Source organism: Carassius auratus, chromosome 19 (assembly GCF_003368295.1).
Source record: "Carassius auratus strain Wakin chromosome 19, ASM336829v1, whole genome shotgun sequence".
NCBI lineage: Eukaryota > Metazoa > Chordata > Actinopteri > Cypriniformes > Cyprinidae > Carassius > Carassius auratus.
In genome coordinates, this window is record NC_039261.1 from 12,799,054 (window position 1) to 12,817,948 (window position 18,895).

The 18,895-nt window shown below is 38.3% G+C and overlaps 1 long non-coding RNA gene and 1 pseudogene across 1 annotated transcript; one reads left to right on the forward strand and one right to left on the reverse strand.

The window, feature by feature from the left end:
* Positions 1 to 1,700: 1,700 nt before the first annotated feature.
* On the forward strand, positions 1,701 to 7,605 carry LOC113119446 (uncharacterized). Its single transcript, XR_003294456.1, has 3 exons — positions 1,701 to 1,888; positions 5,815 to 6,026; positions 7,078 to 7,605. It is a non-coding gene; the product is annotated as an uncharacterized LOC113119446 (long non-coding RNA).
* An 8,010-nt stretch (positions 7,606 to 15,615) lies between these two features.
* Positions 15,616 to 18,321, reverse strand: LOC113120184 (uncharacterized; annotated as a pseudogene).
* Positions 18,322 to 18,895: the final 574 nt, after the last annotated feature.

Genomic DNA, 18,895 nt, shown 5'->3' on the forward strand with positions numbered 1-18,895 from the left:
ATACGGAAGTAGGGTAATTCCTTTATGTCAGTACAAAACTGTGAAAGTTTAGGCATTGTGTATAGCATCGTGGTTGATTGACAGGTAAGGGGTGGTATTTCGTTGCGTTCAAAACGCATTCAACCACATGCGTGTGTACACTAATTCAGCAAGTGTTTTCCCGAAAGTGAATGAAAGTGTAAAATCTCTGAACGTTTTTGTACCCCGGCCATTCAACTTAATACAATGCAAACAAAGGCCTATACTTATTAGAACACTATACGAACACCCAACTACTTGGAATGCTTTAGCAAGCACATTTTGGAAATGTTTTCAGGACAACTCATAATGACAAAAAGTTTTATAGAGACAAAGAATCTTGAGGTAGAGGTTTTAAAAATGCAATTTTTTTTATCCTTGTGGTGTTTCCTTTTCTGCTGTGTACAAAATATTTTTCAGGTTTGAACCAGCTAACATTTCAAAAGGCTTTTGTCTCCTGCAAGGGACAAATAACATGGGGAATGTTGCAACAAATCTGAGAGAGAGCTAATCTTCTAATAATCGCACTATGGTGCTCTGAATTTGAGCTGCATTACATTTGCTCTCCCTCATGAGATCCCAGGTTTGTCAGAGCTCTGTTGGCTGGGTTATATCATTACCCCTCTTGATGGAAGTTAAACTTTCAGAGGAGCCATAATTTCGAAACTGCTCAGACAGATGATGTTTGAGTCACACTCATCATTTTATTACCGCTCTCTCTAAATGTCATGTTCATTCCTGCTCAGTCATTCATCAGCCATCACATCTGTTAATAGGCCTGCTGGAAATCATGCAGTCTGTACATCACTGAGATGGTAACACTAAACAGAGAAGCTACTTGTTGAGCCTGTTTTCACTCACAACATCGACTGGTTTTATATTAACAGTGAATCATTATAGTAATAGCAAGCTTAAGATAATATGTAGGTTAAAATAAACATAATAGTTAAAAAACAGTTTGAAGGAACATATTTTTGATTTGGTGTTGATGAAGGAGTGAATGTGTCTAATGGGACTGAGTGCATTTAAAGCAACAAAGAAAAAAAATCTTTCTGAAATGATGTTGATGTAACCTAATTGCTTTATGTGTAACCAATTTACAACAAGCTTATTTTTAAGTGAATAAACATTTGGAAACTCAGGGATGTCGGCTATTAGCACTTAATAAAATGGGTGATATTATTTACAGTTTTATTAGCATGAAAACAGTGTGTGGTCCTAATGTGTTATTCTATCAAATGAAATTCAAAAAGAAAATAATTTTTGTTTTTAATATTTAAAGAGGGACACAAGGAGCAGTAAAGCAGAAATACACTGTAGCATAAAATGTTTCCTTGTTAGGCAGTAGTAACTTTCAAAAATATTGCTGTTTTATTCAAATAGTGTGCTCTTTACCGAGAGTAAATTGGACATGTTGGATGTATTGAATGTGACACAGTGGAGCAAGAGGCCTAAGTAGCTTATCTTCCAGGCTCCATCAGCAAATACCCAATCAGCATTTTTGAAAAAAAAGAATCACCCAAAATAGCCAGAAAGATTAATTCTAATCAGACTTACATCACATTGTGAGAGGCTTAGCTGCACTTGCCAAATATTGACCATTATATCCAAGCACACAGGCTGCTCTTGGTAAGGAAGCTGTGCGTTTTTGGTATAAAAATTAGTTAACGCCCAGCCTTGTGTAAAGCCACAGAAGAGAAAATCCTGGCTTGAGCAACAAGATTAGATTCTCAGTACATAACACCTATTGTGTTCTCTTCAAATCCCACAGATCAGCCATCTCATTGGCAGCCTTGCTGGTTGTTCTCCCTATACGACTACGGAGATTGGATGTGTTAACAAGAATATAAATAAACTCTGGCTGAAAAAGGTAACTATAGAGAAACTGTATGGCTATAAATTTAAAGTGAGGAAGTTCCTTGCCATTACGCCTTTAGTTGTTATACCAAACAATTTCCTTGTGAAAATTCTACAGCTGTCAAAAAATCTATACTTGATCAATAGTAATATTGGTGTATGGGTATTTAAAATAGAACATGTAGAACATCAACACATCTCTCCTCACAGGCACCTTCCCCACTGCATTCAAGCAGGTTCGGGTAACCCCACTGCTCAAAAAACTTATATTAAACACTTCTCTTACAGAAAGATACAGACCTGTTTCTCTCCTTCCAATCATAGTGAAAATCCCTGAAAGATTTGTTTTCAACCAGGTATTATTGTTTCTTTCACAGAACAACAAATTGGATGCTAACCAGTCAGGTTTCAGGAGTGGCCATTCAACGGAGACTGCGTTACTGTCAGTCACGGAAACCCTGCAAATTGCAAAATCTGATTAAATCATCAGTTCTTATTCTGCTGGATCTATCTGATGCTTTTTGTCAATCATCAGATACTCCTGTCTGCCCTCTCATCACTGGGCATCAATTCACTGGTTTGAATCCTATCTCACTGGCAGGTGTTTCAGGGGGTTTTGGAGAGGAGAGGTATCCAAAGCACATCAGCTGGTTTCTGGAGTTCCTCAAGGATCAGTTCTTGGACCCCTCCTCTTCTCCGTATACACAACATCACTGGGTCACAAAATACAGGTGCATGGCTTCTCCTAATATTGCTATGCTGATGACCCACAGCTCTATCTTTCACTTCAACCAGATGATCCAATGGAAGCCCCACAGATCTCAGGGTGCCAGCTGACCTTCAAAGACCACATTTTTGCAGATTTGCATTGCACAACATAAGATCAGGCCCTTTTCTAACTTCTTGTCCAGGCCCTTGTCATTTTTAGGCTGGACTACTGCAATGCTCTTCTGGCTGGATTTCCATCAAGCACAATCAAACCTCTACAAATGTTTCAGAATGCAGCGGCTACTGGTTATGGCTTGCATCAAGTTCAAGACATTGATGGTTGCACATAGAACAGCCACAGACTCAGCACCCACCCAACATCCACTCACTATTATGAATCTACATCCCCTCCAGAAGTCTGAGATCCGATAGTGAGCTATGCCTCATGGTACCATCACAGAGAGGCTTAAAATCACTTTCCAGAACATTCTCGTTCACCATACCGATCTGGTGGAATGATCTTCCCACCCCTATCCAGAATGCTGAATCCCTGATTCATTTTGCGTCTGCAAAATGAATAAATGTATGTAAATGTTTGGACATTTTTGCCTTCACTAGTTTAATTTAAATATTAACTAATAATTATTATTAACTAATTAATTATTATCCTTATTCATTGTCTTTGGGTCAACCTTTTCTGTCAGTAGTTCTGGGTAAAGATTGCAGGTTTTTATGATATTTTGGTTACATGCCAAACCGAACACACCTGATTCTAACCAAAAGTCCTTAATTATCACAAAAAAATATATTATAATAATAATAATAATAATAAATAAATAAATAAATAAAAATCAATGCTTTATTGAACCAGATATTTTACATATAGCTTGTACATTTGTAAGAAAAAAATGGAAGGATGCAACATACCTTCGAGATTGCCTTTTGCTATATGTGCTTTAACACCCTACTCCCTCCTGTCATTTCACAAATTAATTTTTAAACATGCAAATGCTCCATGTTGTTTCTTAATTAACATGATCTCATAAAAGCATTTAACACTGCAGGATATATCAATATCCCCCCCACCAAAAAAATTTATAAAATGCATATACATCTGGTAAATGCCTTCCAACCAAAGCAATTTTCAAAGACCGCAGGAGTGAGTCAGTGCATTGTTTTAATGATGAGAAAAAAAGTTTTGTTCCATTATTATGTCAGGGAGAATGCAAAACCTTAGATTAACTTCTCCACCCACACAGAAAAACCTTGCATTGCCATTTTATTGTTGCTCTTTCAAATTACAGTGTCTTGCAAAATCTTTCAAAATGTTAGTTTCAACTTTTTGTGACTTTGCACTCCTGTTTTAAACTCCTTGCAAAGTGCACAAGCGCTTTTGCCCATATTAGGTAATGTTAGCTTCCCCTTTCTTGTGGTTGAGTCCAGGGTGTAAAGTGGTTATGCACACCTCCCTCCACCCACCACGACAACCATGAACTGTCATTCTGATGCTGTAGTCGATTGTGAACTAGAGTATAATGAAAGGCCTTCACCCTATAAATGCAATGAAGGACATTACATTATCAGAAACCAAAAAATGTTGTATAAAAAATGGACAAAACATTCAGAGGCTGCTTTAAAAGCCGTGACCCGTACAGATGTGTAACAGCGTGAGATTCACATGTCAGCGGGTGAAGTAAAGGAGGAGAGTGGTATGCATGACCTCCTGCTGGAAAAGTTGGGCTACTTTAATTACATTTCAGCAGTGCTGCTTTTCAGAGGCATAGACCATGGTTCTGATCATCTCCTTCTGATTATTAGACCTTTGTAGAGGCTCTGTGTGCTGTCAGGCTGTAATTATAAGAAGCTCAGATAGCTTTTTACATGTCAGTGCCTTACACAAAGCAGTTCCGGAGATCTACAGGCATTAGGATAAGAAAAAAAAACTTTGATGAGAACTGCACCAGCTATATAACTGAAGACAAATAAGGTAAACATGTATTTCATTTTTAAATTATATATATTCCGCTAGTTTCTTTTATCTTGCATTAACTTGCATTGACTCTCAACATTATCATTAATTTCAGCTGCATGGAATGAATATAAAATTGTGTTAAATGTCATGGTGCAGGGAGCAAATTGCTTATTAACTGCACCGTAAAAAGCACAATGTGAAAACTGTATGAAGAAATGCCATGAAATTGTGAGATGTATTAAAGTTCACCCTAAAATTTTAATTCTGCCATCATTTACTCACCTTCATGTCACTCCAAACCCATAGGATTCTTGTGCAACACAAATTAAATTAAACCATTAAAGTAAAAAAAATATATATATATATATATATATATATATTTGCTTAAAATGTACTGAAAATGTATTTGCTGAAAGGCCATCCAAGATATAGATGGATTTGTTTCTTCATCGGAACAGATTTAGTGAAATTTAGGAATTGCTCAGAAATGGATCCTCTGCAGTGAATGGGTGCCGTCAGAAAGAGATTCCAAACAGCAGATAAAAACAACACAATAATCCACAAGTAATCCACATGTCTCCAGTCCATCAATTAACGACTTGTGAAGTAAAAATCAGTGTGTTTTTAACAGTTTAACGGGTAAGCTATTCCGTCGATGACAGATCTGAACTGTTCCTTCACACAAAGCTATCATATGGCTTTAGTATACTTACAGCACAGAGCATGACTTGTTTAGAACACTTTGGCCGGGTTTTGGTTTTAATTTTTGAAACTTGACGCCCCTGGTCCCCATTCACATAATGAATGGCAAAGAACAGCTTAGACATTCAGCCACACATACAGGTCATACAGGGTTTGGAACAATTTGAGGGTAAATAATGACATACTCTTTATATTTGAGTGAACCATCTCTTTAAGTACTGTGGAAAGTTGGTCAATTGAGTTCAAAGATAAAAGGAGCTTTTTAGAGAATGGGAGAGTGAGAACTTCTTGATGTGACTCATCCTTTCAGCCAAAAGCAGCTATGCTATAAAAGAGCCTTAAAACAAGCAAATATACAGCCATGAAGCTGTGATATACATAAATCATATTCATTTTTCTCATGTTGAGAGAAAAATCTAAAATCAAACAATCTTGTGGAACATGGTTTATTAGTTATTTATATGTATCTAATGATAATCTGTTGCAGTGCTTGTGGCACTTCTTGCTCATCTAGATTACCCTCTTATGTTTCACAATATCTTTCTCCTGGGCCACAGGTCACAGTAGGTGTTCATTGATGTCCAGCAGTGTCCAAAGCTCTGTATCCCAGAATTCCCTCCACCTGTGTGGACTGAAGGTCCTTCACTCTCTGGGTGAACAGGAGGCTTCAAACAGCTGCTGCAGAGCTTTGAGTGGATCACTCTCATCTCTGTCTCCAAGTTCAGCATCAAACTGAAAAGTGCTTCACACTTCCCATCTCCTGACAGAGGTATGCTCTCAAGGCAAATACTGTTATGGACTATAAATCTAGGTTTTTATACAGTGTCAACAAAAAATATTCCTATTCCAAGACTTTATTGTTTGAATAAACTTGATAGACTACAAGTAGATGTCAGTTCTCCTCAGGTTAACAGAGAAACCACAGGTGTTTTAATTCTTCTCATTAACTATGAACACAGCATTTTTGTTCAAAATACATTTATTCTTTTTTTTTTATTACTTTGTGTTGTTCTAACTAACCAATTATTTTTTTTTTTGTTTATATTTAATATTTTGTTTTCTAATGCTTGCCATTTATTAAGGTGTATTCAAATTTTTATCCTGTAGACTAATTTGTCCACTAACAATATCCAGCTGTGGACATAGCACTTTTATCTGAAATTACATAATGTGTTAAACACATATTAAATATGCATATCTTTCTGTGGTTAAAATAATTGGCGTGGAAATGTTTTTTTTTTTTTTTTTACATTTTTGGAATCAAAATGGCTGATAAGTTTGTCTTATCAAGTTTTGTCTTTTCTAAAGCCATGGAAGAATTTTTTTTATATCATAAACACATGTAAATAAATAATATTCTAACACTTATTCACATAATTTCAAAAATAACACTTGATCGGGAATGACACACATAAACATTAAAATGTATATCTATAAAAAATGATGAAGGCCTAGTAAAAAGTTTCCAAAATAGTTTTAATGTGATGTTTACATAATAAAATCTGTAAGTGTTAATTAAATAATAAACATAAAAATTCCTGAAGTAAAGAAACACTTATATATCTGCACATGCTGCTTATGAGTCTAAATAGCCTTTGGGACCACTGCATGTCTACGCTGATACTAAAAGTGATTCATCTTGAACAGATGCCTTCAGTATCACTCCTGACAGTAATATCAAACAAAGCTAAATGGCTTTTTGAAGCCCCCGGAATCGCTCTGTTTTCTTAAGACAAGAGTGTTTTAATAGTTGATATTAGACTTGGTATTAGACATCAAGCTTTATGGTTTCCCCCACATGAGTTTCTTTGACATTACAGGGCACATGGAGGATGCTGGAATGTGAAATTAACGTTCCGCTCTGATAGCTCTGACCCTGAGCTTGCTGTATTCAGTGCTCCAAATATTGACGTACTTAAAATGTATCCGAGGCAATCACCGATGGGCACCAGTAAGGGGCTGTAAATGAATCATTCAGGCAGCCCATGGGAAATTGAACAGAAGCAGTGATCAGACCATTCAGAGCTTACCTGCGGAACCAGAAACCAACTGGAAGAGACTTTGCATTTGGTATCATCGAGGAATGTATGATTCAGAATTTGGTGTTCGTCACAGTGGCTCCTGGAGTTCTCTTCACAATACTAATCAAAGGAAATTGGCCTGCCCTGCAGGGAGTCTGCAGTACTATATAGCTTTAGCATTCTTCTGAGTATTCAGAGAGTAACATGACGGCTATCAAAGCACCGTCAGACAGGGTACACAGAGAAAGCAGCTTGCACACTGTTTGGTGGTAGGTGTGATATTAAGTGTCTTGTTTGCTCAGGGAAATAAAATGTTCCCAGAATGAATCTTGACACTAATTTCATTGCATTTGATAAACCAAGTGGCATCTGCAAACAAATAATTTCCCAGAACCAAACATATTCTAGTTATTTTTAACCATCTGGTCCCAGGAACAATTTTACTGGATGAAGTCAGTTCCCTTGAAGTCCTAGGAAAGTAAACACAGGTGTAGTTCATCACTTTAACTATGAATAGAATCCACTCTTTAAACTTTAACATTTTCTTTTAAAACAGAGAAGCTAGTTCTGGTATTCGTCCTGTTTGTATCACTCGGCTCGGTTTTGTGCAGTAACTCTTTCCGCAGGTTACATCATTACACTAGTAGGAGGCAACAAGAAAACGATCTTTGGGTGAGTCAGTGAATTAATAATTCAGCCTTTTCATTTAAAAACATTGATTAAGTCAGCAATGAAAGCCGCGATTGTGCTTGAATCATTCATTTAATTGGTTTGTTCAAAAACAGTAATTCATCCAGGAAGGAAACGTCACTGCTGTGTATTGCTCGCACCCAAATAGATTCACATTGACGCCAGGGATGATAACTATAACTCAACAGTTTTAATAATAGTTTGAATTCAATGAGAGTAGACAATTTGGAAATACTGTAGACAACATAGTTACATGACTTTGCGTGCACACTTTGGCAGCAGTGGAGGAAAACAGGAAAGATGGATATAAGAAATGTCTTCTTGTGATTTACCATCAGAATCAGATGCAAAAAGATTGTTTTTATTTTTATATAATACCATCTTTCGAAGACATTTATGGTTGGAAGCCATTAAACAGATGACCCTATCCTGCAGTGATTAGCCTATGTGCATTTGATGGAAACAATAGATCTGCAGTATATTTACCTATGCATTCTATATTAGCCCTACAGTTACAGCATGAAATAATATTTAAGGGGTGTTTACATGACACCTTTTTCAACTAAAGATAGAAACCTTTTTGTAACACTCATTTACATGACAATGGAGTTTTGGGGGCCTTTTTCTGCCACCATGTCATGACTTTTTAATAACACCATAAAGCTCTATAGGGAAGTCCACACCACAGCTATAAAGAGAATGACACAATCTTTCCAGCTGATGAACAACAAAAACATTGGTAGCCCATCAGAAGGTTAATTTGACTTTGTTTGGAACTTTTGTCATTGGAGGAACAACATTAGACAACATATCTGTCAATATTATGTCTAGATATAAGTTGCTCAATAATAACATCTTGTTTATTGAACTGTAGTAGGCCTGTAAAAGCAATATCCCACTGTGCTGCTGGTTTGAACGTTCAGCAGGACTGTGATTAGCTGATATACAGACAAACAACATTCTTCTGACATTGCTTAGGCATAATTGAAAAGCCCGGTTTAAAATTACATAGATGCACAGTGGAAAAAGCTCTCTCTATGACTGATAGAGCCTAACATTTGATTCAAGCACTCATTTTAACAGTGTTCAAACACAGAGACAGCATCATTTATGCGGCTCCTTCATTCATTCTGTTATTGAAGCAAGAGGGAAACAAGTGACTAAGAAGCAAGCTGTGGAGGGAGAATATGCTCCAGTTTATTGGAACCATGTAATTAAATGCAAAGCAGATTACCCAGTGAATTCATACATCAGTGAAGGCTTGATTAGAGCCTGAAGTATGTGACTATTGGCGTTTCTCCACAGCCAAAATAAAGCTTTTCCACTCAAATGCTCAGATGTTTGGTGTCAGACAGGTTTTTGTATCTTGGCAACCATTTAATCTCCCCTTAAACACGGTGGCGTCTAAATAAGCCTCATTTCCCAGCGAACTAGGTATTGTCGTGTCAAATGTTGTTATGGCTGCTAAGCTCGAGTAATGTCAAGAGTGTGTGTGCGTGTGTGTAAACATCCAATAACAATTAAATCACTTGTAGCTTTTATGTCAAGTTAAAGGGATAGTTCACCAAACATAAAAATACTGTCATCATCACTCACCCTATAATATTTAGATTTTAAGAAATCATTTGATTTTTTTTTTTAATTTACATTTTGAACAATTTAAGAAGTCTGCCATTACTATCAAAATTAATGGCAATTTAGAAATAATAATAATAATTTAAAAGAAAAAAACGTATTGTCTCTGGTGTCTCATAACCAAATGTGATGTGCAAAGTTAGAATTGTATTATTTTATATATTTTCAAGATTTGTTTGGGGATATATATCACTTTGGAACAACATTAGAAAAAATTATGTAAATTATCACAGAATTATTATTAATACTATTTTAAGTGCAGTAAATCTGACCGTTGTCTAGTTTCGTAAGAGATAAAACCTCAAATAAATAAAGTTTATACGTTTGTAACAGGTAAAGTGGTTAGAAATATCAAAGCTCTTCTCTGTTGCTTTGTTCCACAATGAAATCTTTTTCTATGATTGTCTTCCCTCAAGTCTATCGAACTTACCATTACTATGAATATAAGAAGATGCATGAAAAGTGTCATACAGAATGCTGCTCCTATTTCCCCCCGCGCATCTTAAGCTTTTCATGCCGTGTACGAAACCCACTTAGTGGCATCCATCAGCCTTGTTTAAATGCACTCATGTTCACAGTCCTCTGGAGTTGAGCAGAACACATTTACCACCAATTACCTTCCTCAAGTCATTTACTTTTCTGACATAAAACTTTTAACTCGCTCACCGTTGGGTCCTCTTAGCAGTAAAGGTGTAGCATTATGAATGATGGAGGTTTAGGCCGGAAGAGCTTTTATGAGTCAGACAGAAGAAGTGAGAGAGCTGTAATGACAGATAAGGCCAGTCCTCCACAGCACTTATCTGTATGATGCAGACCTCAAGACGCCCTCTTCTCTTAAAAGTATTAATGCATAACCAATCCCTGTCTCAACACACACACAAAAAAGCGCTGATTATTCCCAACACATTTAAGCTCACTCGCAAATACATTAGGCTGTGGTTCAAAAGCACTCAGCTGATCTGAAAGTAATGCACAGTGGCCAGGGATGTGCAAAACGATATATTTTCTTAATCGACACGTCAGTGGGTTTCCTGAATGACTAGCTGACAACGAGATCTTAAGAAAGGTTTGTATAATCATGGAAGTCTATAACAAAGCTCAACAGTCTGTTCTGGAAGGAAAATCCCATCCGTTTTGTCCAGAGAGAAACTGATTGGAAAACATTTCTGTGTAAACCTTTCAAACTGACCTATTATGAGATCCATTAATCAATGGAATATGCTTCTCTTGTAGCCATAGGTCAGCGGTATTTCATTTTCATTTTTTTTAAATCACATTTAATAGCCAAAACCCATGATCAACTACAGTACCGATGAATCTTGAAGAGAGAGATCCATCATGACACCCCGCCTCCCGTGAAGCATATATTTGAAGGATGCAGCGGAATTATTGTAATATATTTTAAAATGTCATTTATTTATTTGATAGTAAAGCTGAATTTTCAGCATCATTACTTCAGTGTTCAGTGTCACATGATCCTTCAGAAATCATTCTAATATGCTGATTTGCTGCTGAGGAAACAGTACTTACAGTATTATTATCGTCTTAACTTAAAGCATAGTTGCTAAATAAAAGCATTCATTTCTACAACCCCCAATAAAATAAAATAAAATAAAATACAATTTTAAAAGCTGAAAATGTGGATTTGATCACAGGATAAATTATATTTAAAAATGTATTCAAATAGAAAGTAGTTCTCTAAATATAGTAAAATATTTAACAAAATATTTATTTTGCAGACCTGATGTGCAGAAGAGAATTATTTAGAAAACATAAAAAATCTTACTGTTCAAAAACTTTTAATCGTAGCTTTTAGTCATGTCCTAAAGTCCTTTTATCATTGCATTAAAATTGATTAAATGAAGTACAGCTAAACAATAAACTAATGAATCTAATAAATATGTCATGTCAGGTATTCTGACATTATCTCCACACATTACCCTAATTCTAAACAGTTATCTACATCATGAAATATTTAATGCATCTGATCACAATGCGGACAAAGGCACCAGATATGACTGATATGCTAATGTCTTGTATTTTCAGACATGTCATGCTTGTCTCATAAAAGAGAAAAATCAACATTAATCAAATTAGAATAAGGCTGCGTCTAGCAGCACCACATGCGGTGACTTTCTATTGTGCGCCCAGTGTTATGATGCTGCCCGGGGTCACAATGTGGCCCTGGAATTTCCATCGCTTTGATTGAGCCTGCAGGTACTCAATGCTAAGAGTGATCAAAATCACACCCGTGTGAGTTTATTATAATACATATCCAGAATGAAAATATAACTCATGGAGTCTGGAGCTGTGTTTGGCATTTTTATGTCACCGTATTACGCTTCGGGCCATTTATTAATTATCACCAGCTTTAGAAGTAATTTAATCCTTTAAATTCACTGTCATTACACTTTTTAAACAGCAGTTCTGAAGGACAAACTCTAAAACCTTTAAAAGCTTTCTAGAACATATTGGCACTCTTTCATACATCTACAGCGTAGGACTGCATTCAATATACCTTTATAAAAAATGTATTGATGTGTTTTTTTTTTTTTTTTTGTGACAGGGGAAAACAATATTTCACGAGTCCAGCAGTGGTTTCCATGTTCTTCTGTGATAGCTTTTATGTTGCAGATCAAATACAGTTTTCTTCTGGAGAAATAAGATAAATAATCAAACAGGCTTTCCTCTTTCTAGCATGTTCAAAGCAGAACACAGACAGTAGGTAAAAGTTCGGTTTACTACATGGCCTGACAACATTGCTTCATGACATTTTTGTCTTTCATGTTGAAGAACAATGGTAATTAAATAAATGATAAAATATATGCACTAAATATAACCAGTTTATATTCTGCCACTTTTAATGCATTTTATAATAATAGATTTATAACAATAATCAAAGTAATAATAATAATAATGCAAGATAAGCACTAAATGAACTAAACAGGTTTCAGTTCAGCCATTCTATTTGTTATTTGGTACATTATGTTTGGTAGACTCTTGTGTAATCAAGCAGAACTCATTTGCATTGAAGAACAGGTAAAAATCCCTCAAGTAAATGTGTGACATTCAGACAAACACAAGAAGATTAACTGGGAGTAGAAAGGCACCTTTGTAAGTGGGAGATATGTTTTTAATTTCAGAGACATCATTGTACTTCAAGAAATATTTATTTTTGGTGCATAAATATGTTGTTGGGGGAGGAAATTTAACTGGAAATAAGCAAGGGTGCATTTTCTGTCCAAACGTTGTATTTCTAATGCTTGTTTAATAATCTTGCTCTTCCCAACTCATATTTGGCTCATAAAATAAAACTCCCCCCAAATCTGACGTAAGCTGAAACAAGCCTGAAACTACAGCAGCCTACACACTGCAACGGCTTGCAACTGGAAGTAGTGAGAAAGCAAACAGACTGCAAGTAACTTCCTTCCTCCTCGCTACTGCAGTTAAAACTGAAACCTTTAATGTCTTGTGAAAGAGGGACCTTGTATAGTGTTCAGGCCCTTAGCCAGCTATGAGGTCATTTGTCATGTTCAAAAATGAAGTTTTTCTCTGAATGACTAATTTGCCGTTAAACTTCTCTTATGAATGTCTGCATGACATGTATAATTCAGTTTAGACAGTTTGCAAGAATGTTTAGCATCAGTGTTGTGAAGATAATCGGCAGAGTGAATGCATCTTGAGAGAGTTGTTGTGAGGGAGGGCTCGAGCATTATATCGAACATCACTATTATATGCGATTTTGACTCGTCTTTTTTTTTTTACTTAAACTGACACTTTAGAAAGTTAATAAAGTAAGACGATGCAGTTTAGGGTCAGCAATATCTTTATCTTATTTTTAATTGCAATAGATTTTAAATAATTTCGTTTTTTTTTATCGATTATTTCATTTATCAGTTTTTGTTTGTTTTAATAGGTGCATTGCCGGCACTTAAAATTACTGTAATCAAAAAAAAAAAAAAAAAAAAAAAAGACAGGTTATTTGTGACAGGATACAACATTACGCAAAAGATATGATATTATCTGTCAGAAACGTTATCAACGCTGTCAAAAACAGTATCATTTAAAACTAGTACACAGATCTGTAGAACAAGTAGGTTACAGAATGAAATGACATACTGTACGCAAACACTAGCCACGAAGTCTATGTCAATCTGTATGGTAGTTATATTTTCTCAAATCATGCTAAGAACATTAGACAATGTTATAAGCTATATTGCAATGGTTATTAATAAAAACTATAACAGTTATATGTATTGTTCTATGAATAATAATCAACCGATAAAATTATCCACCCCTAACTTTAGTAAAGCATTAACAAATTACCCGATAAATAGAGTATGATTTTAAAATGATCATCCCTCCAAAATCTTTCACAAACATCTACATGTGTCTCTTTTAAAGTGTTTATAGTGAGATGTATTTTTTGGGGTTATTATAGCACAATTAATAACTTCATATTTTAAAGGCTGGCTACAGCCATTCAAGTGTTAAAAGGATGGTTGAGGCTTAATCTCACTGAAATATTAGCATAATTTAAACATGGTTTAAAAAGGCATATTGTAAAGCCCTAAGGATATCAGAGGTATATCATTAAAGGGCATGCTCTTAACTTGCATGGTAATTTGCAAGAAAACTGTGACTAAATTTATAATATTAATTAGATGTTATTATGAAAGCATCAGACATTACAGCATAAAGAGGATTTTTTACATAATGACTCCGGTATGAATAGAATGATAATGAGATGAGGAGAAGCAAGGAAAATATTTTCCTGTGGTTAAAGAAGCATGTTTGATGAAGCTGATAAGCTATTTAAGCACTGACAAATGAGCTGCACAAGTTCACCTCAACCCAGGTCATCTGAAGTTAAGGTCTGCCAGAAAACCCTGCAGCGATGAGAAGGACACTGTGTTTGTCACTGGACTACACTTTTTAAATAGTTCGATTTATCTATTTATTAGGATGTTTATGCTTTGTAGCTCTTTTTAAAATATAAATTTTTGTCTTTCTTCTTAATAATTTTTGCAGCCACAATAATGACACTTGAATTTGTTGAATGATGCCTTTAAATAATTTATTTAGAGAATATATTCAACTACAATAATGACACTAGGATTTGATTAATGTCACAGGACTACTCTTTTTAAATATTTTGATTAGTCTTATATATATATATATATATATATATATATATATATATATATATATATATATATATAAATAAATATATATTTACTCATTTGGGATATGCAGCTTCAATAAAAACATTGAGATTCTATTGCTTTAATACTCTTAAATATTTCCATTTTCCATATTTATTTATTTATTTATTTAGTGAATTTGATCATTTCTGCAGCAACAATGACACTGAGATCTGATGAATGCCACTTTGCAAATTATTTTCATTTATTAATTTTATATTATCTGCAGCTACACTGAGGAATTCTCTAATAAATATGTATTTATTTATTAGGAAATCTATGCAACTACAAAAAGGACTTGATGAATGTAGCATGATTACTAATTTCTAATCATTTTGTTGGATTTTGAAATTCTAATCAGTGATGACAAACACTTGGATTTGAAGGATATCACTGGACTACTTATTTAATTATTTTTATTATTATTAGATTTTCTATTAATTATAGAATGTATGCAGCTATAGAATTTGATGACCATCACACACTTAATTATTGAATTATTACTTGCATTATTATTTAATGCTGTCAAACGATTAATCACATCCAAAATAAAAGTTTTTGTTTTCATAATGCATGTTTACTGTGTATACACACATTCATTATATATTAAAAAAATATGAATATACATTTATATATTTATATGATTATATTTTATATTATATATAAATATGTTTAATATATAAACAAGATTTTAGATACACCGTCTGGTGCACCTGGACATATCATCAGTGATGTAACCTAGGATCACGGGGGGTTTCGGGTCTTTCAACAATCAGACCCCCTCCCCTAGGTGACCCAGTCGGGGTGATCAGGCCCCAGCTTATGTCCAGGTAGCGCTACTACCCTACACGCCATGCCTCTCCTCTCCTGATCCACAGCCACCTTGATGCTACTTCTGCAGCATCAGTGGCCAACTTGATGGCCCTTCGCTGGCTCGCCCCTGTGATGCCAAGCATTTTGTAGGCCCTGCAAAGGGATTGGCCCACAAACCCTCGACATCCCACTTCTACGGGTTGGCATATTGCCCGCCACCCATTGCTCCGGCAATCCTCCACAAGCTGGGAGTACTTTGCCCTCTTTCTTTCATTGGCCTCCTCCATACGGTCCTCCCAAGGCACTGTGAGCTCCAAGAGAATTACCTGCTTGGAGGCCTCTGAGGTAAGCACAAAGTCTGGCCTTAATGTTGTTATGGCAACTGCCTCAGGGAACTTCAGCTGCTTGCCCAGATCAACTGACAGCTGCCAGTCACGCGCCGTTGCCAACAGGCCAGAGGAGGTGCCCCGGGCAGCTGGTGTTAACTTCTCCCCAGCTCTGACAAAAGCTGTGGTCTTCACTGGGCGGAGGCTCTTGCTGTGGCTAATTCCACTGCAGATAGAATCCGCTACGGCTTTTAGGACCTGGTCATGCTGCCAGCGGTAACGCCCTTCACCCAGGGCTTTTGGACAGCAGCTCAGGATGTGTTCCAACGTTCCTCTCTTCTGGCAGAGGGGGCATGCTGGTGTCTCCACCTTTCCCCAGGAGAAGAGGTTGGATGGACTTGGCAACACGTCATAGACCGCCTGGATCAGGAATTTTATCCTTTAGGGTTCAGCCTTCCAAAGCTCAGTCCATGTGACTTTGCGCTCCACTGTTTGCTCCCATCTTGTCCAGGCGCCCTGTTGCCACATCCCAGCCATCTGGCAAGCTCGCTTCTCCTCAACTCCTGCATGCACCTCCTCCAGAATCAGAGACCTCCTCTCTTTCCCTTCCGCCTTGTCTTAGCGAGGAGTTCTTCTGCTGCCCAGGCCAGCTCTCCCCTGTGCCACTGGGCCCACCAAGACCTTTTGCCGTAGCCTCGACTCCGCGTCATCCACTGCCACAGTAGCCCTCCACTTCCGCCCTGTCCTGACCTCAATCCCAGCCTGGGCAACCTTTGGATCACTGGAATCCCGATACTGTAGGACCTCCCTGGACCGCGTCACCATGAACTCCTCGCTCAGGCTGCTCATGGGAAGCTTCAGCTTGTTGTTCTGCTCATATAGAGCGATGCTGCTCAGGCTTCGAGGCAGTCCCAGCCACCTGCGCAGAAACCTGCTGATCCCCATCTCAAAACCTTCCACCATTGAAATGGGGACTTCATACACCAGGAGGGGCCATAGGATCTGAGGGAGGATACCGTGCTGGTAAATCCAGGCCTTGAACTTGCCAGGAAGGCCAGACTTGTCCACCACGGCCAGCCAGGTCTCCAGGTCTTGGTTGGTCGCTTTTGTGGAAGCTGTGTCTCGCAGGCTGCAATTGAACACCTTCCCCAGGCTCTTCACAGGTTCCTCTGTCAGTGATGGTATCTTGGTGGTGCCAAGTGAGAAGTTGAACTTGTCAGTAACCTTCCCTTTCTTCAGCACGAGGGACCTTGACTTTGCCGGCTTGAAGTTCATGCGAGCCCAGGACATCAGCTCCTGAAGGCCATTCAGGATCCACCTGCAGCCTGGGAAAGATGTTGTGGTCACTGTCAGGTCATCCATGAAGGCTCGGATGGGTGGCTGTCTAACTCCAGACTTAGAGAGGGGCCCCAGCATGTTCATGCGAGTGCAAAAAGGATGACTGAGATTGTCCAGCCACAGCACAGCCTGGTCCCCCTTGTTCTCTCTAGCTTCCCTGATAAGCTGAGTGACCACGCCTGTATGCTCCAGACATCCAGGTACCCCTGGGGTTCCTCCCTTCTGGACTGATGTATCTATATAGGAATTCTTCAGGAGGTAGTCAGTCAGTCGCCTGGAAATGAGGCTGAAGAAGATCTTTCCTTCAACACTCAGCAGTGAGATGATCCGGAACTGATCGATTTTCTGAGACTTCTCTTCCTTCGGGATCCAAACCCCCTCTGCCTGTCTCCACTGGTCTGCTACCCTTCCCCTCCTCCAAATCACCTTCAGGATCTTCCAGAGTCGGTAGAGTAGTCTTGGACAGTTCTTATAAACCTTGTAAGGTACTCCACTAGGCCCTGGAGCGGAGTTTGCCCTTGCCCTTCTAACCACCTCCTGGATCTCCTTCCAACCGCGCTCTTTCCCGTCAAAGTCCAGTGCTGGTGCAGGTGGATTGATCAAGAACCTGCAGGGCCCTAGGTCTTGCTCTCTGTACTCATCACTGTAGGATTGCTTGAGGTGGTGGTCAACCTCAGTTTTGGAGCAGGTGAGTTGGCCGCTGCGCTTCTGTCCTAGCAGCTGTTTCGTAAAACCAAATGGGTTCCCTAGGAAGGCAGCTCTCCTCCTGGACCTCTCCTTTCTCCTCCTCCTATGCCCCTCCGCTCTCCTCAAAGTCATCAGCTTTTTGCGGATTATGCTGCGTAGCTCCACAAGCGGTCCACTCTCCTCTTCCCTTGCAACCTTGAACTGCTGCCTCAAGGTCTTCAGCTCCTGCCTGAGCTGATGGATTTTACTTGCTCTGTTGTTCATGGCATAGGGGGGCTTCGCTGCTCAATTCTCAAGTCCAAGTCAAGTCCAAACTTCTCTGCAGCTAGGCTGATGATGATTGTAGTCATCGTTTTGAGGCGTCGATCAGCTCTCCCTTTGGCTGTTGCCTCCAAGATGGTATCTGCGTCTTCGTCAAACTGACGCCACTCCTTCTCCTTGCTAGCTTGGGGCCACTTCACCCGACGATATTCTGATGTCCTGTGTGAATCAGGTGGTTGCATCACCTGGAGGCTCCGGGCACTGTGGGGTGTCTCCGGGGCTGGCTCTTCCTGCGTCTCACCAGGCGTAGTTCCTGTGCACTGTGACTCTACCTCCTTCTGTATACACTTCTTCTTGGCCTGGTGGAACCGCAGGCCATGTCGGTTCTTGCATATCTTGCCACATTTGCATTCCATTGTCGTCGTCATGTTTTCATTGCCATATATCGTCATCCTTTGATCCGTCCTGTGGGATTCTCTTCCGCCCCCCCCTCTCGGGAATACCTAGGGGTATATCTCCTGTAGGTCGATTCGTAGCTTTTGTGGGTTCCTTCTTCTCAGAAGGTGCAGCCTGGGATGCTACCCCTCACTGCCCCAGTGCCGTCTTTCCGTGCTGTCCACTGTCTCTCCAGCTGTCACCAATCTGTACTTGGTGGTCAACCAG